At 37.3% G+C, this 24,943-nt stretch overlaps 1 long non-coding RNA gene across 1 annotated transcript in view; it reads left to right on the top strand.

Moving 5' to 3' along the window:
* LOC141570392 (uncharacterized) overlaps positions 1-23,704 on the top strand; it is a 42,801-nt gene extending 19,097 nt beyond the window's left edge. The window contains exons 2-3 of the long non-coding RNA XR_012494393.2: positions 12,788-12,892; positions 23,021-23,704. This is a non-coding gene — a long non-coding RNA (uncharacterized LOC141570392). The remainder of the gene's footprint in view (positions 1-12,787; positions 12,893-23,020) is intronic.
* Positions 23,705-24,943: the final 1,239 nt, after the last annotated feature.

Below are 24,943 nucleotides of genomic sequence, written 5' to 3' on the forward strand. Positions count from 1 at the left end.
TTTTATATAGGATGAGCAAGGCGTTTGATAAATCTAATAACAAACCTATCTACACTTATTTTCCATGATTCAGGAAAACATGACAGCTTAAACAAAGAACTGTTAACAACAGAACACTATGGAACTGTGAAACTCTAGGCTAGTCCCTAGCATTTACTTTAAGAAAGTATTAATGAACAAAAAAAAATCAACTTTGTAAACTTAGCTTGCATATATAGAGAATATGTTTCTCTTGTAACATCATATATATCGTATTACCTGCCTCAGGAAACAGCTCATAGAGTGGATTAAAGTAACTCAATAGCCAAATAACAACCCAAAACCACCAGTATAATAAAGGCCTTGGTAGTGAAAAATGAGAAATCTCAATAATTTAACAATATCCCATAGTGAAGAAGTTATTTCTTAATTGGGGCATCACATAAAATAAAAATGAAAAATACTATTTATTCATTTTCTCTCAACATTGTAAACATTTATAGAAAATTTAATTCATTAATCTTTGTAAAAATTTGCCACTTCTGTTGCCAAATATAGATGTTTTCTCTGTGTTTTAAACACATTGTAATTTGGCCATGGGTAAACTGAGTTATCTCAAATTTGCCTAAGGGAAATCAGAAACATTTAGTTATAGTTGCAACTAGTCTTTTTTCTTCCTGATAGAAAAGTAACTCTACAGATGCTTCTATTGATTTGAAAGTCAGGATTAAAAAAAAAAAAAGCAAAACAACAACAACAACAAAAGTTAAAAATAAATCCAGTGCATACTCCTACACTGTGCCTTGACTTTCTTGTAGTAGTAATACTATAATATATTCATTCTATATTCACCAAATAAAGTTTCGGGGACTTTTCAACTATTTTCTCATAAAATTAGTGCATTAAAGCTATAAACAAGAGCAAAACAGTGAATCAGACTTTTTAGGGGTCCATCAGTGGGTGTCTTGGGTAAAAGTGACATCTGTGTGAGGTGTCCCACAAAAGCCTTCCAAGGATTGGCTTTACTTCTAATTTAACACTTGAAAAACAGCCTTCTCAGATCCCCTAGTAGTTGGTACATTTCCTAAGGGCAGGGACTCCTCTTACATAGCCTGTATCTCTAATGTATAGTTGAATGCCTGGAACTAGTCCTCAAAGTTTTGCTGTTTTATAAAACAGAGCAGAAGAAAGCAACAACAGCAAAACAAAATTCTGGATTTTCAGGCTTGCTTGTGATTGAAACCAGTTCTATGCAGCTAATTAAAGGCAAAAAATGAACAGAACTGTGGGTAGCTTGGGTAAAAGTTACACTCCATTCAGCTCTTTTCTGTGTCTGCTGCAGTCCAGACGTGGAGCTGGTCACAGGCACGAGCAAATTGTGTCCAAATCATGTGCACTTGTAGTTGACTTTGTGCTGTGAAGATCTATTTATAGTCTTGACGGAGTGGCTAAATCAAAATTTATTTGCTCTTCTTTCCCCAGGGTAATTATAAACCAAATTGAAGTGCCTCTGAAGTTCAGGAAAATTCACTCAAGCTTTCCTTTGTTGTACTTCCTGTTTCTTTCTGACCTTCCTGAGTTCACAAAGGTTTTGTTTCAAGTAGATTTAGTAATGTAACAAGACAGGCTTTATTCTAATTTCCCCCTGGATAAGTCAGAGAGTGTGGTGCAGTTTGGTAGAGCAGATTTTAGTGTGATTTACAATGTGAAATCTACCTCAAAGAAAACTGTAAAAGTGGGGTTGTCAGATGATTGATTCAGAATGAAGTTGGGGTTGCATGTTTTATAACTTTTGGGTTTCTAGTAAAAAATAAGTTTTCTTTCCCATTTTCACAAACTGAATGAAAGTCGGTTATTTCTCTGTGGCTTCCTGACCACCACAATGGCAACTGACTTCCCTCAGCTTGGCTTTCTCCATTTATCTCTGACACTTTGATCTTCAGCTATTGATTATATGATTGACTTGTGAAGCAATCTCAAGTAATCTCAGTGTGTGTAATGTTTCTGTAGGGGTGTGTGTGTGTGTGTGTGTGTGTGTGTAAGCATTCACATGTGTGTAAACTGATGGACATTCTGAGCAGATAGAGATTACACTGTTTGGTATTCTGTTTTCACTATCTAAATCCCACTCGAGACAACAGGGATAACCTATTGAAAAGCATGGATCACTATCTGGACCACTTCGGGGTATTTGATATTTTGTTTAAACAACGGGAGGATACTTATTTGGCTAGGGAATCAGAGCTACTTAGAATGGTAAGCATTTTGACTAAATTCATATTGACTTAATGAGGTTTTTCTGTTTGTTTTCCCAAAAGACACAATTGAGTTGAAAAGGATTGTTGACAACAAACATAGCTTGTCTCTTTCCCCCCATCCATCCCAATTCTAATTTCTAGTTCCCTTTGCTATAACGAGGTCCAAGAAGAACTACATACGGAGCTCATCTTGGCCATTTTTTCTTTTCATTAGGATGACAGGATACTTTGTGAACAGTGTCTTCACACTCCGATGTCTAATCTGGAATCCCAACAAGGTCCATAAATTTGAGGCTAAGTAAAATGATAGACTTGCAAACCAGTAATTTGTTTTTATGAACCAGGTCATCACAGGCTTATAAAAAAGGCATATAGATGTGTATAAATATGTGTATAGGTCCTTTTTTTCCCCTTCTAAATCATGGGTAGGTTACAGACAAGCATTATTTAAGCTCTTAGAGGAATCGCTACTGGGCTTTGTACAAGTATGGCTACCTTATGTATGCCTAAATCTTCCTCAGGAGCTGTAACAACCCACTCAAGGGCTGCCTAGGCTATCAACACGCAGGCTTTGCCTAGCTACCAATACAAATTTGAAATCCAGAGCAGTTGAGGTTATGGGGATAAATAGTGTACTTCTCCACCGAAAATACATTAGTTTCATTTCTTGCTTTGACGTGAACAGTGGCAAATTTCTTTCTGTAGTGGCAGGTACTTCTTAAAAATGCATTCCATGTTTCCTGCTGGGTTCATGTGAATTTTCTAAGAGTCCCAAGGCTGCAAGTGAGGGCAAGGGATCTTTTTCGAATGTCAAACACTGTTAGGTACTTTACATTTGTTGTCTCTTCAAGGCCCGAAAACAGTGCTGTGAGGCAATCAGACTTCTCCCGATGCTGCAGATCAAGGTATTAAGTCGCTATCTGACTCCAGAGCTAACTGAAGGAGTGGAATCTGAATCCGAGTCTGATTCCCCAACTCCATTTTTCACACTGTGCTGTGCTCTGTCTACAGGTCTCTTGCTGGGATTGGGGTGGGGGGGGAGCATCATCAAATCTCAGTAAGAAGTGGTAGCATATGACAAAGAGACTATTTGAGGGTGATGTTTAGTCATAATTTATAGGGTGATGACAGGAGGTGCTTTTCTTTTTTTTGCGGGGGTATTTTTTTTTATTATAGCAACATGTTCTAATGCTATCCTATGAAGACAGATGGTTTAAACAACCTGCATTAAATTATATTTTTTGATACAAGGAAAGAAAATGCCATGCGACAAGGGTGCTTTTCTGACTTATAAACAAAGGAGACACCTGAGCATCCAGGCTGATGCTAAGCAGAATCCTTGATAGGAACTTTTGTTCCTTATGCCCAGAGGGCTGGTTTTATACTCAATCAATAAAGAAATAAATAAGTACACATAGATGATATGTTGCAAACCATAAGACATATTCTGATAACAAACTATAATCGATCACGTGATTTTGCCCTCTTCTTTTACCTCTGGGGGACATTTTCGTTTTGTAGCATGTGCTGCTCACAGAAAAGTAGTTGTTCTCCTCTCCCTTATTTTTTTTACTCTCTCTCCTCACCACCCTCTTTTTCAACTTCATTTTTGAAGGATATTCTTGAATGTTGAGAGCAAGGCAGTGCAGGCAGCATCGTGATGAGGATAATGAGAAGGGACAGAATCAGGTCGGGAAACTGGATATCATAAACGTGATAGGCATGATTGTTGGATAAACATTTGGTAGGTTTCTAAATTATTATTATAGGGTAAGAAAATTTTATACAAACATAGAGTGAGACATTTATAAGGGACATTTAAATAACATATATTCTTCTTTCTGATCATAAATGAACACATGTTTCTTTGGAACGCATATCTGCAAAGAAGAAAATCAAAATCACGCAATTCTACCACCCTTAGACAATACTCTCAGTTGTGTTAAGACTGTGATGTATTCTGGAGTTTTACCACATCACTGAGGGACAAAAAAATGACTAAGAACACATATGCATTCATGTAAGCTCTGTCCTTTGAATGTTTGTAGGAAAACAAGGTAATAAAAAAATGCTGCACCCCTTTGAAGTAGTTTCAGATGGCACCATTGAAGTTGGAAGTTTTAGTAGTTTGTATTTTATCCTGGTGTATTTTGGAGCGTAGATTCTGACAAAACTGGAGGTGTTTATTTAGGGTTCTCACCCCAGTACTCGCCCTGGGTCCAGAACGACTGTTCTTTGGTCCACATGCTTTTTTTATGCTTTGCAGAGACTGGAAAGCTCATGCCAGGCTGAAATGTTTAATTTGTAATTAATGACATTTACCTTCTTACAAAAAATGTAATTTAGAATAAAGCATGTCAGAAAGGGAAAAAAACCATCAATGGCCAAACACTTACATTTATTGTGCAAATATGTTTGATTTTAAATTCACAGTATCCTCAATGCTACAAAAAAAATTCTAAAATAAAAGAAATTATTCTATATTTGACCATTTTTCCCTAACGTTAATATTGTACAAACCTCCATGTCAATTGGTATTCTTGTTGCCCACTAACTTATATAAGATGCATTCTAACGCCTAAATTAAAAAATAAAAAGCCATTCTGGAGCAAAACAATATTTTATTCTCCCATTTCCAGTGGCTTTTTTGAAAGTTAGTTTTTTATATAAAATTTTTTACTTTAATGTTATACTTTTGTGTAATTCAACCACAGGGTTTGAATATCAAATTATATTAAAAATGGTCAATTAGAAATCATATTTCCACTCTTGTCTTGGTCTTAGCATTTTTTGCTCATCTATGCCCTATGGGTGATCTCACTTCTATTAGTTTCTTATTTCATGTTCTGTTATTTATTAATAACTATAAATGCAATCTATATGTAATACACTACACTTATATGTTTTTTATAAACTATAAGTACAGTGCATGTATATATACAGACGGTGACAATAATGTATACACATTTTAAGAAAGGAAAAAACTGTGTTAAAATTGTAATACCAGTACTGAATATATACCAATAATAAAAGATGAATACAAGTCATGTTTGACTTTTGCAATTACAAGAGGTGCTCAAAGTGGTTACCATCAGTATAATTTTAATACAGTTTTTTCCTTTCTTAAAATGTGTATCCATTTTTTTGGAGATATATACACATACATACACATACACACAGATATATACACATACACACACATATATATATACACATATATATATATATATATATATATATATATATATATATATATATGTGTATATATATACATATATATGTATCTCCCAAACACACACACACATATATATATATATCTCCCAAGTGTTTACAAATAGAGAACTGATTAAATTATGATATATCCTCTTAACCCAGCTATAAAAATAGTATGAATAAACTTTGTATTGTTACAGAAAGATCTCCAGAATATATTAGTAAGTGGAAAAAGCAAGTTTATATAATATGTATGTATGTGTATATATGTATAATATAAAAAGTCAATTTATATAATATGTGTATATCTGTGTGTGTGTATATATATAGTATGCTACCTTCAGTATGATATCCTTGTAAGAAATGCCTAGCTTAGGCCTTCATATGTATGTATGTGCATACTGTATACATGTGTGTGTGTATATATATATATATATATATATATATATATATATATGTGTGTACATATATGTATAATTTTTTTTTTGGTATAACTAACTACACTACAAAGAATAAGTTGGTACAGAGGCTTTTTTTTTTTTTTTTTTTTGGTTCAGTGTTCTATGTAAAACACATTTCCAGAAGTGGGATTACTGAGTCAAGGATAAATACATTTGTAACAAAGTAGACACTGATAAATGGCCCTCTGTGGTAATCAGAATAATTGCCCCTCAAAGATGTTCACATCCCGGGAGTATCCCATCACAATGTATAAATATATCAAATCATCACATTAAATATTTTACAATTTATCAATTATATCACAATAAAGCTGAGAAAAGATGAAGAAAAAAAGTCCATATCCTAATTCTTGGTTATATTTTAGTATGTTGTCTTCTACACATCAAAAGGTACTTTGAAGATGTGATTAAGCTCAGAATCTTGAGATGGAGAAGTTATCTTGGATTATCTAGGCACAATATAATCATGCATTCTTAAAAGTGGAAGAAGGAGGCAGATGAGTTTGTGAGAGAGATGTGATATGCGATGGATTTGACCTGCTATTACGTCTTTGAAGATGGAAGAAGTAGCTCATTAGCCAAAGAATGTAGATAGCCATACAAGCTGGCCTTTAGCTGACAGTCACAAGGAACCGTATTTTGCCAACAACTTAAACGAGCAAGAAAATGGTGACTTTAGCTCTAGAACTTCAAAGAAATGGATTCTCCCCTGGAGTCTCCAACAAGGAACACAGCCCTGCTGACAGTTGATTTTAGCCCTGGGAGATCTGTGTGGGACACCTTATCTACAGAACTATAAAGAATACATTTGCCTTGTTTTAAGCCTCTAAAGTTGTGGTCATTTGTTACAACAGCTCTAGAAAACTAATACACTCAGTATAGGGTTTGGACCATTTTGCACTCTCATCAGCAATTTATGAGATTTTCTCACATCCTCACAAACAGAATGTATTGCCCGACTTTGGGATTTTTGCCAATCTGAAAGGTGAGAAAAGGCACCTCAGTGCAATTTTAATTCGCATTTCTCTTATTATGATGAGGTTGAGCTTCTTTACATTTATATTTATTTGCATTAACTAAATGTCTGTTCATGTTTGTTGCCCAATTTTTTATAGGGTTGTTGGTATTTATTTAATCAAGTTCTAAGGGTTCTTTACATATTCAGAAGATGAGGACTTTACATGTGATAGGAATTGCAACAATTTTTCCCAAATCATTCATTTTCCATATGACTTCAAAGGTGAGCATGGACCTCTTTATTATTTTCTTTAGTTTCTATGAATTTTTCATCACATCGTTGTAGGTCTTAGTAACACAAACTAAAATGCCACCAAGAGAACACATTTTTCAGGGTAGCAATAACAAAGAGAGAAAAAAAAAAGAGCTGTTGAATAAACTTGCTTTTTTCACTTTCCCACCTTCACTTTGAATCTTGCTTTTCATGGCTCCTTTCTTAAGTCCACGAGGAGCTCCCAATTCTAGAGTGGCAACCACAAGGGAGAAAAAAGACTGCATATTATAATACCAGGGTTGTAGCAAGGATAGCATTTTGCAGCAGAGTCTTCAATTAAAAGTTGCATTCATAGACTGAAAGCCGTGTGAGAACCCAACACTTGGCGATTCGTATCACCAGAGGCAGTGGTATTATTATTCACAGTGAAATGCTGACAGGCCCTTCTCTGCAATGACACTAGCCAACTCAGGTTATAATTACCCTTGTTACATCATCGGCTTCTCTGCCATATGCACAGCAAGTGAGCTCTTGCTTGGGAGGCAGATTTGTGTTTATAGCCAAAGAGTTGTTCCTTTTTAATTCAATCCAGGTTTACTGATAGCTGGAAGTGGGGGAGGGAAGAAGAGCTGTTATAATTTAAGTATCATGAGGAGAAACAATAAACACTTAAATGATGAGGAGGTGATCATCATCCAGTCGGAAACAGAAGATCACGGTTTAAGCCAGACATTTCTGACAAGGAGATCAGTACCAGGTTCATTAACTGCCCTTCCTGCTTTCAGAATATTTTAAATGTGGCAATTTACATTGAAATGGATTTAGTGACACCAGCTTCTCATTACTGTCAGTTTATATTTGGGTTTGTAAACTATAATTGTAAATAAAATATGCTTTTCATTACAATGTCTATTTAGTAGGATGCGGTAGGAAATTAGAGGCATAATCATGATCTAAATTATTAATTCAGTGATATTTTTCAGGTGCCATATGTAGATACTCCACTGTGCATAATGAAGGTGCATACAGTGGCTCAATTACATCTAGATCTCTATGCTCTGCCTCGCCTTCCCTCTTTTTCTTCTGTTGTTGTTGCTTCTCTGCTTCTTCATAGTGGCACGTAGTACAAGGGGGTTTCTCAAGTAGTCAGCCTTTGATTAGCTATGCCATTATTTTAATCTCATTTCTCCCACTAAGTTTCCAGGAGGCCCCCAATACATAGCACTCTTATTCCCAGCCCATGTCCTAAATATGTTGAGAAGTAGGACAGAGTGGGAGGTCAAACTAGCAGCTTTATTATGAACAGAGATTCAGTTGGAGGATGTCACTTAGTCTGTGGGCCAAATGGGTTAGAAATTGGGAGAATTCTGGTCTGTCATGCTCAGACTGAACAGGGCAGGCTTTCTCCCTGTAGTGGACTGAATGATGGCCATCAACGATATCAGGTCCTAATTCCTGGCACCTGTGAAAGTTAACTGGTAAAGTTGTTACAGATGTGATTAAGTTAAGGATCTTGAGATGAGGAGATTTTCCTGGTTATCAAAATGGGCCTACATGCTATTAGAAGTATCCTTACAAGAGGCAGAGAGAGATAAGACAGACAGAAGAGGAGAAGGCAGTGTGACCACAAAGGCAGAGATTGGAGTGAAGCAAGGAACAGATTCTCCCTTAGAGCCTCCTGAGGGAGTGTGGCCCTGCTGACACCTTGATCTCGGCCCAGTGAATCTGAATTTGGAATTCTGGCTTCCTAAATGGAGAGAGTACACATTTCTGTTGTTTTTAAATCATGAAATTTGAAACAATTTGTTATAACAGTCTCAGGAAACTAATATGTTCCCAACCATCTCTGGTGGTGCTGAGGATGAAATCTCTCAAGAGGGAGAAGAGCTAAAAGGGTCATTCATGCTCAGTTTGTGCCAATCAGGTAGATCACTCGTCTTTTTGTAGGGCAGAGTGATTAATAAACTGGAGGGGCCAGGGCTGTGTTTAGGGTAAATCCCTCGTCACAGAAGCCCCCTTCTTTCCTCTGATTCATGGACATCCCTAAATTCTAACAATTGCGCTGTTAAAACAACTTTTGGCATTTAAATATTATAATCACTATTAAGTGTGAACAGAAGCTGAAGTTGAAATTAACTTCTATAGCACAGATCTTTGAAGGTCAAGATTGACACTGTATGTTAGTACTAGAATGAAGATTGTCCATAAAGTTGAAATTTTACTTGCCTCTCAACCTTACAAACCACTTTCATGTTGCATGTGGACGGCATGGAAGGAGATCTGATAATGTTAACATCAGTTTACTTATCTTTTGTCTTGTTTAAAGAAAATAAGTAAATAAATAACATTATCACATTCCTTGCTCATTTTCAACCTATAAAATGGTACTTGTATAATTGTCCAAGTTTGTTCACTTTAGAATAATTTCCCTCAATATTGAATAATCATGTGGAGAAATTACTATGTTTATCTATTTGAAATATATTATTTTACAATGTTTTACCCTGGTTTAGAAAGCTGACAAACCAGGGAAAAGTTTGTCAAAAATCCAAAGAATCATAAAACACAAAAGCATCACTTACTGACCTTGCCCTAAATGATTATGATACATGTATCATAACCATGTGTTCACCGTTACTATTATCCCTCTCATATGGTTTTCCTAATATGATATGTTAAATATTTCCCATGATAGGTCTAAATAAACTAATGTTTATTCAACAAATCCTTATTGAGTGCCAACCATGTGTGAAACATCATCCAATGAACAAAACAAAGACCTTTACCACGCTAGACTTTCTTACGGCTGGAGTATCCTCTGGCAAGTTTGATTTAACTCAGAGGAATAGCTTTGCCTAACTTGGGCATATGTAAATAATGAATAATATGCAGCCCAGAAGCTTAGGCATGACATAGAAACCACACACTTGTAAGCAATGGGGAATGATCATTTTCTTTCTTGCAAATGCAAACTAAATGTTGGACCAAATAACTGAATAGGCCATTCCCTTTCACTGAAGGAGGGATGAAAAGAGGTGATGATGTTCTTCTGAGTCCTTCACACTTATTCCTTAGCTCTCTGAAGCAGGTACTCAAGCCTGAAATAAACTGGGATAGACCAGAGAATCCAGTATTATAAGCACTGGACTTTATGAAAATAGGAATATATTCTCCTTTTTATTTCTGTTCAGTTTACATTTCATAGGACTCTCTGGGAAGCTCTAAGTTTTTCTCTTGCTTTGTTTTCCAGTGCTTGTGTTTTGGAACTTATTGATTATGCTTATTTATATTTAGCATACTTATGCATATACTAATTATCTCATATTGATATCTCTTACTTCCACAAAACATATTTTAAGGTCCTTTGTGTGGTTTTATTATAACATGTTATTCTTATATGTCCTTAGCATAGTGCTATTGAGTAGGCATTTAATAGAATTTCTCAATTAACATGAGCAGTAAGAGAAAGTGAGAATGGCTAGAAAGGAGAGAGATAGCATGTAAGACAGCAGGAATTGCCAGTAGAATTTAAGGGAGCAAACAGAAGTTGTGTTGAATCGTTTTTTAAAAAAACACATTCTTTCTTAGACTCTCTCCTTTTACTGTTCACAGTAATATCATGTGCAAATTTGGAATGTGAATATTTTTACAAAGAAATGAATTGGGACAATTATTCATGATATTTAAGTGCTACTGAGGAGGAAATAATTTCCTTCAATCAACAGATTGAATCCTTCAATCATATGATTCTAAAAGTTAAAAACTCAACTACCAAAAAAAAGTCTTAATATTTTACTTCTCTGAACAGTTATAATTACTCTTTTATAGACCCTCAATGCCAAATCTCCTTTGAATTACTTGGTTCCGTTTCCTTTCAACCGTACATCTGACTTCTTTTCAAGTGAATACTGCCAGCCTACTCTTTCGAAATTTACTTGAGGATAAACAAGTAAACTCTTTTCCAGTGGATCACTAAGCAATTTTTGGAAATGAGGTTGATGGATGGGTGACAGGTCTTAGATATACTCAGATATATATAAATAAAGGCTGTCATTTTCGCATGTTAACTGTTGAGCATATTCCTCCTTGCATTCACTTAATCCAGTTCTTACAATTTTTAAGTGTGTGATCTTTTTTCCTGCAACTCTACCCAAAGAGTTAATTTTTTTATGCATGAGAAAGAGGTAGTTAGAAATGAAAATCTAATGTAACTGAAATAATTCTAACAAAGGATATTTTAGGAAGTTACAGAGAAAATTATAAAACATTACTGAGGAAAATTACAGAACCTAAATAAATGAATTGCTATTCCATATCCATGGAGAGGAAGATTTAAGTTTTAAAAGATGTTGATTCTCTACAAATATGTGTATATTCTTCTATTCCTGTTATGTGTTTTCCTCTATGGAAGAGGAAAAACAAAACAAAACTCTGAATTTCTGGTGCAAAATCCCCTAAATAGTTGAGAAACTTCTGAAGACAACTAACATGGAGGAACTTTGTTTATCAGATATCAAGATATCATGAAGCAATAGTAATTAAGACATCAAGGCATTTGTTCAGGAATAGACAAATTGACCAATGGAACTGAGAACTCAGAAACAGTCTAATATATATGAGGGAATTTACTGACTAACAGCAATAGCATTATAAATCAGTGCAGCATAGAGGCCTGTAAGGAAAATGGCACTATTATAGAATAATTGGCAGTCTATCTGAAAGTGGGAGTAATAGTAATACCCCCAGCTTATGCAGTTGTGATAATTTTTATTTGCAAATTATTTAATTGTGAATGAAGGGAAAGGTCTTTGTGTTTACTTTGTTAACAATTAATATTTTTTATGCTACGAAGCCTCTGTTCATATTTTCTTGCCAGTTTTCCCATAGGATCATTTCTCTTTTTCTTAGTGTATTGTAGAAACACTTTGGACATTTAGAAAACAGATCTTTGTCATAATGACTGCAGGTGTTTCTTCTGTATTTGTCACTTAACACAGTAATTTTTTTTATTATACAATATTTAAAATTTTTATCTAGTCAGACATCCCATATGACTTCTGGGATTTGTATCCTATAAGAAACAAAGTATGTCCTATCCCATGACTATAAAAATAAACTTTCCCATTTTCCTCTTGATTTTTTGTAGTTCCATTGTTTGAATCACTGATCCATCTGAAATTTATTTACTGTAAGGAGAGACTGTACTTTTATTTTCTTTTAGACATTTCCTTACAGTACAGGGAATATAATAAATAATGTTGTAAAAACTATGTATGATATCAGTTGGCTACTAGACATATCTAGGGGACAATTTCATAAATTATATAAATGCCTACCTACTGTGCTGTACACCTGAAACTAATATAACATTGAATATCTACTATAATTAAATTACATATATATATATATATATATATATATATATATATACACACATATATAGTCATGGGATGTAAAGTACAGCATAGGGAATATATTTAATGGTATTGTAATAGCTATGTGCGGTGTCAGATGGATAGTACGCTAGTTGGGTTTATCATTTTGTGAGGTGTGTAAATATCTAATCATTATGTTGTTTGTCACCTGAAACTAATAATAATAAAACAAGAAATTTCCTGATAGTTTTCATTTATTATTTTTTCCAGGTTGCTTTCCAGCATAGTATGATTCTGCTGAATATACTACTACCACATACTCCAAAAATATTTGGAATTTTGTTTGGTCTCATGTTTATGGGAAAATTCAAAGGGGTGAGTAATTTTAATGTGTACTGTGAGTGCATTAATTGTTTTGATTACTAAAAATTGTACCCCAATAGATGAACACCTAGTTGTGCCAGTGGGAAACAGCATTGAGGTTTTCTGAGTTGGGGATAAATGGCATTTCTACAGCCCTAGCTACTTTTAAAAGGTTTAACAAGGAATGTACTTTTGGACTTTCAACTGATTTCTGTGACCTAAGGTGCTCTTTTTAGTTTGTGGGGGAAAGAGCAGGAAGAAGTGAATCAGGAAAAAAGGAAATGGGTGTGACTCAGACGTTTTTATATTTGAGTCAGTCTTGAATTCCATTCTGTCTATTTTTATACGGTTAAGAAAGTCTCACAACAACTCTGCAGAATATCAGTCTCATAATTTTCATGCTTGGCTATTATTTATTCATTTTTGAAATATCCTGCAGAACATTTTTTTTTTCTTCCTGAAGCCAACACATTGTCCTTGTCATTTATTTTTTGGATCATTCTGCAAAGGGTTCTATTTTTGTTCTTCCTGACTCTAAAGGTGTTTTAGTTCGTTCAACAGCTGTTTTGTTTGTGAGGGTTCAAAATTAAGTTTTCACTCCTTGGTAGCAGTGTATTGTCATTGAGGTCACACAACTCAGAGGTGAGGGCCAGGGAGAGTCCATACAGAGCTGGGTTCCCATCTCTTCTGTATGGCCATCTGTGGGGGCAGAGCCCCAGAAAGCAGTTTCCAGGCTCTCGGCCTCACATAGACAGGTGCTGGCTCAGGTAGTAAATGGCCAACTGTGATTGCATGGCCATCAGCTGTGGCTAGTTGGCCGTCAGCTGTAACCAGTGAGCCATTGGCCACAATATAACTGCTGTGGCTACGCTAGAGGAAAAGAGAAAGAATAGGGGCTAGCAAGAAGATGGCAACTGGGCTGGCAAGCATGGATGGCGGTTTGCGGACAGTGTGGATCCAGCCTCCAGTGAGAGTATAGTGCCGCCAGAGAGAATATAGTGGTATGACTCCCCTACCTATGGCTCCGTGGGTGTTCCTTTTTGGCCTCACCATATCCTGCGTTCTTGTATGGGGAGCAGGAGCAGAGACCCTGCAGGCCGCCCTGCACGACACCATCTCGAAACTATAAATCACATTTCCTGCTTCCACTTTCTCATCTTCTGCTCATTCCTTACCCCACTGCAATTTGGGCATCAATTGAACACTCCTTAAAACTATTCTTTTTTCTATTTTTGGTTTTTCAGACCATTCTGTTCCATTTGATAGTAGACCTTCCATGTCACAGGAGCCAGGGTGTTTGTCTGTCTTGTTCTCTGCTGTATTCCAGTGCCTAGCACAGAAGAAGCCTTCTAGTAGTATTTGCTGTGGGGATACATGACCGTCGCTTTATGAAACACTGATCTTAGGCTTCATTGACACAGCTCTGTTTTCTTTCTCCTCATTCTTTCTGGTTCTTCTTCCTTCACCCATCCCTTAGAAGTCAAGGTTCCCCAAGATTCAGTTCTAAGTCTACTTTCTTTCCTTTACACATTCACCCTAGGCAGTTGCATCCATACCCATGGTTTTACTTCTTACATATACATATATTCCCCAATTTTTATCTTCAGCTTTCTTCTCTTTTCCAAATTTTGGACTGGATTTCTCCAGGTGGGTTTGACAAGCTACCATAATCAGCATCACCTAGAGCATTTGTTTTGAAATGAAGATTTCTTCCTTCTCTTTCTGGAATAAAGATATTTAGGGCTGAGCGTGGGAATCAGTATTGTCAATGAAATTCACAAACCTTTTTTTTTTTTCCCCCTGAATGAGCTTTAGACAGAGAACCGACTAGAAGTGACTCAAGATGGTAGTGTCAATAAAAGCCAACTGACTGGTACTGCAGCTATTTTGAGGAGGAAGTGACTGTTGCAGGGAAAATGTCATAAAGAGTAGAGACTTAATCTGGGCCTCAAAAGATGAATAGGAACCCCAAACTGTTTCCTATTCATTTCCTTTCATCTCCAGCACTAACCCTTAGTCTGAGCCACCATCAGCTCCCAAGTAAGCTATGGAAATAATGATAATTAGGATGATATTCATCGTCATCAAAAGAAGAAGGAGGTAGACAAATCAAAATAATGTCTAACGTTTATTGAATGTGTAAAATATGTAAGGCCCTTCTATGTAATGCTTCATAACTATCCTGTAAGGAAGATAATATAATAAATGGCCTCCTAGCTAATATCCTTCTTCCACTGTTGTTCCCTACAATCCAACTTCCATGCAGTAGCCAATTTTGAATTTCTAAGTCAGGTGATACCTCTCACTGCACGTAGATAAATCATCTCATGGCTCACCATTGCACTTAGAATAAAATCCAAGCTTTATGCTGTAACTCACATTTCTCTCAGACCTGTCTCTCAATTCTCCATCTTGCTCATGCTACTGGCCTTTCTTCCTTAATATGCACTACGTTTGTGGCTGCCTTGAGGTCTCAGCTCTTGCTCTTCCCTCTGCTTGGGTTCTCTTCCTCCTTGTCACCTCTGCTTTCTCTCTTCCCATTAAGGTCTAACTTAAACCGCCCCCTCCTCAGCACATTCTTCCCTCACTTCACAATCTAAAGTAACCCTCTAGCCTCTCTCAATCAGATCACCACTGTTTTTCTTAAAAGCATTTAATACTCTCTGAAATTATCCTCTTTACTCATTTATTTACTTAGTTGTTGGTTTTTCCCTATTCCATTAGCATTGTGTCTTCTTTTCCCTTGCTGTCTCCTTTATTGCCTTTGGAGGACTTATTTACCATAGATACTCATTGAATACATGAATGAATAGTGGGTAAATGTTTGGACAGGTTAAAACAGTGTATGATAGTCTCAGGTACTGATACATGTGAAGTGCTCAGAACTGTTATTTGGGTGTACAAAGAATAGATATTGTTCCTTCCCTTAATGGCTTATAATCCTCAGCTGGTGAGCATGATATAGAAAATGGATTGGTTCTTCGCCCTTTAAAAGGAAGCCAGTTTTAAGGATTCTAAAAGCAAAAGTAGATGGTGTATATTTAAATGGGGAGGGAGCTGTTAGGTCTAAAAATATACCCATCCAAGACATTCATTATATTTAAGAAATTGGGGCATTAAAGATGGGAATTCAATAGATATCTACCTCATGCTAGAGGTACACAAATAAGCAACTACTCTTGTGAATCACTTATTGACATATTAGCATGTATAACATAATAATATTTATGTATGTACTGTTCCTATTTGTATCACATATTTCTAAAAGAATCATTTTAGTAGAAAAATCATTTGTGACTAAAATGCCTAGAGACAAACAATAGAGAAAAACTCTTTGCCAATGGTAGTTTAAAGATGGTTTCAACAAAATAATAATAATAATAATAGTAATAGTAATGGAAGTGTGCTTCTTTATGCCCAATTTCTTACAATCTCTTACGGATGGCTGTAAAATCCCATGTAAAGGACAGGTATTCCTAACTGTGGTATGGAACAGTCAGTGAAGTGGAAAGTCTGCATGACTGCAAAAGTACTTAAAAATCACTGGTCTGCATCTCATTGGAAGTGGCTGATTGTGATTTTACCATGGGAGGAGAGACTTACACACTTTTATAGATTAGGAACATATGGGTCTCATTTTAGAGCTAGTGAGACTAAAGAGTTAATTGCGTATACACGTCAGTCATCATCAGTCAGTCAATTAGGCAACAAATACCTCTGGGGTCATGAATCTGACAGGACTGAAGTTGACAGGTGAGCTGACAGTCCCAGGTCTGCTACCTAGATAACAGGTTGTGTGAACCAAGCCATTACTTGCTGGGGCAGGTGGCACAGAGGAAGCTTAGCTCCTGGGTGTTCCTGACTCCATAGCTCCAGCAGTCCACTGGACAGCAGCAAAGACAACCTTTCATGGACTTGCTATTTCTCTTAGCAACTGCTGGTCCATTTCACACAGGATTAGAGTGTGAACGGGATCACATATGCTGAAGCCAAAAGGGACCCCGGGCCTCACCTAAGTCAACGCCACCAACCAGTGCTGATAGTGAACCCTAGAGTTCGCCGCACAGCTGTGATCAGAACCCACATTTCTGACGCATAATCCAATCTTTGGTTTACTATATAGTATGTCATTTTAAAGTGAAGCATCTGACCACAAAAGTTTATGCCTGTTCTCTAATTGATGGTATTGAGAAATCTAATTTTGCCAACTAAAGTGAATACAGCAATCGGAATCTTCGCATGCAACTTAATGGAGTGGATCTTTTAAAAGTTTTATCCAGGGAAACATGAATGTAAATGAAAATCATTTAAACAATCTCCAGAGCATTCTTTTAAAAATGGATAGTACATAGAGAAGTAATTACATTTTTTTTAACTCAAAGTAATGCCATTAAAAAAAAAAAAAAGTAAGAATAAATTAGCTTTGACATTACTGGTTCTCAACCAGAGGTTTAGTTCAGAATCACCTGAAAAGTTTTCAAAAGCACACATGCATGATCCCCACCACAGACTACTGAATCAGAATATCCGGCTTGGACCCGGTATGTGTATACTTTGGAAAAGGACCTCCATATGATTTCAATATACAATTTATAGCAACAACGTGGAAAATTCTACTCTTTTACAAACACTGAATAGAAAAATAAAAATTACAACATCCATAGTTTAGACAAGTATCAAAACCCCTCTTTCTACCAGATGCTCCGCCACTCCAAACATCTTTCCAGTCATATTGCAGAAATAGACTGCATTGTGTCCAGATGTGGATACGTAAAGCAGTTAGATTTCAATTATAAGTTTGGATGGGTAACAGGGAGAGCAGAGCAAAGAAAAAATCCATGGCAAATTCTAAAAGCTCATTTCAGCCAAAATTTCCCAGTACTTCTTGACCCATCAAATCCTTTGTCAGAGCTGTTTCCAAGGAGCCTTGCTGGCTGGTTGGAGCCCTACATCCTTGGCCTCTGTCTGACACAGGTAACATGAAGAGTGAGGTCAAGATAATGCAGCAAGGGAGACAGAGAAAGGGAACATAGGGTCCAGAAAATTCACAAAGTCAATAATCAATCCTTAAAGATGCGGAGATGCCTAGAACGAGAAGAAAAATTGACTCACAGAAAATTAAAATGGCCGCTGAAAAGGTGGTGAATGGTACTTGCCCACACTGTTGGTAAGTGCAATAGTTCAAAATTTCTTTTATACTGAGTTGAAGACTAGCATACATGAAAGAAAAGTTGTCATTTCAGCATAGGGCAGACTATATAGAGGATTTCTGCTATTTTTTATGGAGAGCTAGGCATTATGCAAATGAAGAACTGCTTCCATTACAGGTTAAGGTAAGGGTAAGCCAACAACTAAGTAAAAATCTGAGCTAGGAGTTACAGTTTAGGAGAGTTACTAACTTGGAAAACTAAAGTCCCCAACATCACCTTTGCTCTATCTTGTCCTCTGCCTTAGTGTTTTATTTACAGGGATAAAGTTCCCTTGCTTAGGACTACGAAACAAAAGAAAAGGAAACACAACTGCTTCATGACATACTTGTTTTTATATCACAGTTTGGTTTCCTGGCAGCTATCAACACCTTTTGTTCCAGCATGGCATTGTAACCCCAGGAGTAATCCAACCCAGTCAGGACATTTGTTCCCAGATGGAATGTCTTCCTATTGGCAAGAATGCAGTGGGAGTCCACTGTTTTGTGTTTGGTTTCTCTTTTAATACCCTCATCTTTCAATGACATCACTACAGACCTGAGATATGACTGCACTTCCCCAGCTGCCTGATAGAGAAGCAAAGGTTACCTTCTATCTCACAGCAGTGTTGTCATCAAAGAGCTGTATTTCATAGATGTGACAATGCATAAGATTCTCTCCAAGTGTGAGAGAAGGCCAAAGCAACCTTTACAATGGGAAACCAGTGAGGCGGCAAGATTCAAATAGCCTCCCTAAGAGATAACCCATTTGGCTGCCTCTGATATCACCCTACCCTTCAGCAAAGAGTGACTGTTTTGTGTTCTTTACCTTTGTTTTGTTCTTTGAGACGCAAAAATAAAACAAATAAAGAGGCCCATATACATTGAATGGATGGGCAGAATATAGGTGTCTACTAGACATTTACGAATAGCCTGTTTTCATAATGACTTGCATTTCACAGACACTTAGAAAAGTAATTTGATAGAATCTGAAAGAATCATTGTGACACTTTTAAAAATTAAAAAGAAACAGGTTGGAAAACACTCATAAACCTTCATGAAAACATTCTTTTGTGTGCCATTGTATTTTTATTAGTTTGGCATGAGATTAACTATTAATTGGAGTAAGTGGCTCAAGTCAAGTTTTTCAATTGCTGGGAAAAAGCCATTTTGTCTCTCAAGCAATGACAATAATTTCTTAATGAAAAGTGGAGTTCTGTATGAAATTGTTGTTTAACTACAAGCAAGGTATCTAAGTGGCTCAGAATAAACAGGCTGAAAGTGTTGCAGCAGGTAGAAAATACTGGTTTTCATTTTCTTGGTCCATTTGAGCAAATATTTACTGCCTGGGAAGAGAACAGCTCTGCTCTTCCGCACTCTCAAAACCCCTTTGCAAGTTAAACACAAAACAAAAACCCTCAAAACAACCCAAAGCCCTTTTCTCCTATATCACCATGACAAATGAGCTCTTATATAACATAAATATATAAGGAGGCAGAAGTTTTTCCTGAATGTGATAGTTTGACAAAGTAGAAGTGAAAAAACAGCCATTTAAAAGTAGGTCTCTCTGAAGTATGGGAGAGGTGAGGAAAAAGGAAAGAGTTGTCTTCCACCTCACAAGGCAATTTGTTGACACTGGTGCTATGGACTTATTATCTATGTAAGATGGCTTTCTCTTCTTCCAGCCTGCATTTCGCTGACTCTTGTTTATGTTGTTTGTTCCATAAAGCCATCCTTATCCTGGAGCCCATCCACATTCCATGTAAAAGTCCTACCTGGAAGACCTGCTACCATACCTCTGCTCCAGAAAGAAGGGGAAAGAAAATCAAACATTTTTCTGGCATTTGTCTAGCTTCAACCTCTTAATTTTCCAATTTTTTCCAATTTTCCCAGTTTCGATCGCTCCTTTCTCCCACCTTATTTCATCTGAGGAGGAAGTACAGTACAATGAAAAGAATATGGGTTTTGGAGTTTGATCCCTTCTCTGCTGTTTTCTAGATGTGGGAGCTTGAAAAAAGTATGTAACTGGAAGCCTCAGCTTCAATAACTGAGGATAAGAATAGGTTATTTGGATGATCACTGAGATTATTTGGAAAGATTCCCTCACAATGCTTGATAGTAGGAGAACCATGCATGTCATTGTCTGTCCCTTTCCTGGAATTCTCCAATTTGTGTTTTCTGTATCATTCCCTGATTAATGTTTATTTTCTGGAAGGTGGATCTATCGGGGCCAGGTGGTTGGAAGGGGAAAGAGAGCTCTTTGGAGATTTATTTGGGTTTGTGTTTACTTCCAAGATAAATATCTGAGTGGCAGTTGGCATTATGGAAGAGGGCACTCACATTATTCCACTTTAGATTTATATTTTCAACTGGTTGAGAGTTAAGTAGAGTCAGTCTCTCTTTAGCAAATAGTCACTTCCAGAAATGTAGTATTTGAGATGGCTTGCATCCCTTTTTTGAGATGGATTGCACCTAGACTTAGTTCATGCCCTCCGTTCTAGAAATACTCTCTTTTGCTCTTTGGACGCTATATTGCCAAATGAACTGTCCATCCTTCATTGGAAAAAATTAGTGCCACTGTTCATCATTCCAGGCTCCAGGGTGAGTCAGTGTTGCTGCTATTGCTCCATGTAGAGATCATGATCATTTTTTTCTTTTCTTCCTGGCTAAATGCCCAGACATTCAGAAGTGTAATATTCAACTATGGTTATCCTTTAGAATTATCTGGGTAGCTATTAAAACACTTCAAATCTTGGTTCCTCCATAGAATGGTGAACTCAGAAACTCTTGGGCTTGGACCTGGGCATAGGTATTTTTAACATTCCTTCAGGTACCACCAGCAAGCCTCCAGGATTGAGAACCACTGATCGAAAACAGAGACCCTCAGCCCTGTAAGGGTTATTATTTCATAATAACTGCAGGGTGAGGTCTTAAACTAAAGTCAATTTTAGCATGTAAGACATATTTTTCCTTTGTCTTAGTGCTCTGTTTCCATTATCCTGTGCACCTTAAATTATCTTTTGAATTACTCTAGTAAACCCAACGTGATATGTTGTTAACAAATAGTGATCTAGAAACAACTCAAGGAATACCAAATGCTTACAGAGGTGGAAGTTGGTCCTTGGGCTAGTGAGTGGAGGTTGAGTCAGGAGGTTTGGGCTGGGCTTCAGAAGCCAAATTCTAAAATAAATAAAAATCAAAACACCAAGAAGTGGCTCCATCTTGGGAAGTGTGCACTCAGGTGTGGGAGAGTGGCCTCGAGTCTTGAACTGGTCTCTTGTGTATACTTTAGTTTCCTTACAAACTAATTTCCATACAAAAACCTGAGGGACCTTTTAAAAATGCAAATCACTTTTCTGCTTAAAACATTCTGATAGCTTCTCACTATACACAGAATAAAATCCAAATTCTGCTCCATAGACCACAAAAGTCCCTGCTTATCTCTCCGTCCCCAACTTGTACCCTTCTCTGTGATTTTTACTTCACTCCAGTCACCCTGGGCATCTTCTGTGCTTTCGTAACACAAGCTCGCTCTCAGCTCAGAGCATTTGCTCTTGTTCTTCCTGTTTGGAGTGCTCATTACACAGACCACAGAGAGGCCTGTCATGAACCCCGGACCCAAAGCAACTCCCCTCCTGCCACCTGCCATCTCCTTGGTGGCTTTGCTTCATGGTGCTGTCACTGTCTTTAATCATCTTGTTCATCTTGTTCCCATCCTAAAAGGTGAGCTCTGCAATTATGAGTTTCCCTTGCCCAAAGCTATGCCTTTAGCATACACAGAGCACCACTATTGGCCCACATGTCTCTGCAGGAAAGTAAGCAAAAGTGTCCCACTTGACAGACACAGCCCTATAGAGTCCACTCCATAGACCCATAGCTCTATGAGTCTCTCTGAGTGATGTAGAAAAATGTGTTCCTTCTTCTAGGCTGATACAGGACCCTATTGAGGTATGCAGGCAGATGGTAGGTTGCATGTTAGTCTTTACTACTTCTGCACAATGGTAGGAGGTGGCCACAGTGCCCGAAATATGGTAGGTACTTAGTAACTATTTGTTTACTGAATGTGTTTATGGGAGAGGCTGTGGCAGTGTTCATAAGCAGAGCACATTCTCTTGGGCTGGATGTGGCAAAGGAGGCGTAGCCACAAGCCAGTGTTTGCTGGTCAATGGATAACAAACTAGTCTCCAGAAGGAAACTGCCCCCTCCACAGATGAGTAGTGTTTGCCAATTTCCGTGGTGCAAACAGTCCCACCATGACCCATTTGAAGCTCTTAACATGATGTCAACGGCTCACAAAATTCCTGAAAATGTAATATTTTCACAAGCTATTAATGTGGTGTCAATGGCTCATACTATCTCCCACATAACCAATCACCTCATACTCGAGTGTTGAACCCTGCAGATCTCAGATTTGGGGTCAGAGAAAATGACTAATCCCGTAGGTCCTTGCAGCAGAGGCACAGGTAGTTTGGAACTGCCTGTTGGCATCTTAGTACATGCGAGGACCAGGAAATGGCCTGTCTTGTAGGTAGATTGGGGAGCTCCGAGATGTTTTTGAAAATAGAGAGGAAGAAAACAAAATTAAGGCTGACACTAGTCACGTAATTCACTGAATCTTTTTTTCCTTCATTTACAAAATAAGCAATTTGCACTAAATATTCTCCATGTCAACCAAAGAGTCTAGTATTCTGTATGTTGTGTGGGGATTCATGTGAGGGGAGGGGAGAACTAGAAGGTCCGTGGTTTCTATGTGTGAATGAGTTAGTGCTATGCATGTAAGTAATATATCAACCTTTCTAGGCTAGTGAGTAACACACACTTTTTTTCTAGTTGAAATAAAATGATTTAGGTTAAATGTATCTTGAAACTAAAATGGAGGCTTAAGAACTTTTGCAAATTCCAAGGACACTATTAAGTTAATAAAAACCCAATTCTTGTCATATTTTTTCTATCAGAGCCTGTATACTGATTTTCCTCTTTACTTCTCCCCACGCCCCATTTGACATCCTACGTTGGATTCTGGATTTCAAGCTAAAGTTCAACACGTGTCCAGCAACTCAGAAAAAAAGGAAATCCAAACCATGAAGCTGGAGAAGCATAAACCACTGTCACCAGGGGCTCAGTAACAGCTTTAAGAGTTATAATTTCTGATGTTGAGCTATCACTTTGCCGGGCAAATACCAGTGTTGAAATATGTTATTACTACCCCTCTCCCCACTCCAATCACCAGCACAAACATCCAATTCCCCAGAAAAAGTCATGTGTGCATGGAAAGGATGGGAGCCCTTTGCTGCAGCCTTTCAACAGTGGACACCAAGCCCTAACAGAGTCTGTCATCCGCACACGAGCCACTGAATCATGTTTATCTATAACTTGCATATTAAAAAGCATCAGCCAATGTCAATGGTGCTGATATAAAAATATCTTAATAGTCAGTAACTGACTAATGAATACTACTGGAATAACAGTTTAATTTGAAGAATTCTGACAGCTGGTCGCTTTGATGAGCATAGTTTCCAAGGATCCCTAGTCCCATGCTGAGAACATCGCCAGCCGGCTGATTGATAGCAGCAGTGCAGAACTGTTTAATGTCACCACCTCTCAGCTAACGTAATAATAAACAGGAATGTTATGGTTTATTTTTCTGTATGAATTGTTCAGGCTCTATATGGTAAGTACCAACTCAATAGGGGATAATAGCTGTCATTCTCCTGGGAGTTGCAATTGAAGATGAGCCTTTTTCCTTTTTTCTTTTTTTTTTATCAGCAAGGTTTATCTATCAGAACGAATGTAGAAATTCTTGGTTCTCTGCTGGATTTATTTTATTCCTTTACATAGCTCTTGCTCATTCCATTCTGCTTAGCAAATGTAATTATTCTGGTAAGATGTAGCTCCCTATTATTTCTCAACTTCCCAAGATAGTTTAAAGCAGACAGCTAGGGCATGAAATATATGGTTCTACAACTATCTTAATTATACTGCGTGACTGTATGTTTGATATGGAATAGCAATGTCTGGGAAGTGAATTTAATCTCTACAGATTTAGGACGATTGCCAAAAAGATTCATTGATTTTTTTTTTTTTCCAGAAGCACGATCTTTTATTATATAAATGTCAGAAGCTTCAAATTATTAGGAAATGTGTCAAGAAGCTCAACGTATAATAACATTCTTTAGAGAGCTTGATTCTGAAGACAGTACAATGAAATGTTCAAAAAGAAAACATGTCTTATGTTCTTAGAGAATAAAGCTCTGGGATTCGTTTTAATTTGAACAGGATGAGGCCTCCACTGGGTACTTTGATGTGGAAGCCTGGGCTTGATATACAGCCTTTCTCTGGTCACCCAGAGCTTTATAAACTCAGACTGCGGAGCCTTCAGCAGTCCTGGGAAAGAAGATACTGACTCGGGATTTGGGGCTTCAGAGCTGAACTATGCAAAATCCCTGGTTTTTCCTGGTGAACAGGTCATGAAGAGGGGGTCATAAAAAAAGAAGACAATATTCTGACCTGTGACTCTTAGTTCAAATAGCTCAAATCAAGGGGCAATCCTTAACATTGAATAATGTATTACTTAGGGTGATTTTTATTGCAAGTAATAGAAAACCTACTCAAAGAGGCTTAAATAACAAAGAGAATATAATGGTTTACACATCTGAAAAGTTCAGAAGTTGGGTGGGCTTCATGCATGTGAAATTCGAAAGTCAGTAACATCATGAGGGTTTGAGCTTCCTTTGCTATGCTCTTCATTGTGTTCAATTCATTCTCAGGCTGGCTCCTGTCCACACTCCCACTCCATCCTTGTCTAAAGACCTCCAGGTAAAGTCCTAAGGTTAATGTAAATTTCACTGCCCCGTTGTCAGAGGGTTCAAAGCCACTGA

This window comes from Rhinolophus sinicus, chromosome 3 (genome assembly GCF_057876585.1).
Source record: "Rhinolophus sinicus isolate RSI-liver-muscle chromosome 3, RSI-T2T, whole genome shotgun sequence".
Lineage (NCBI taxonomy): Eukaryota > Metazoa > Chordata > Mammalia > Chiroptera > Rhinolophidae > Rhinolophus > Rhinolophus sinicus.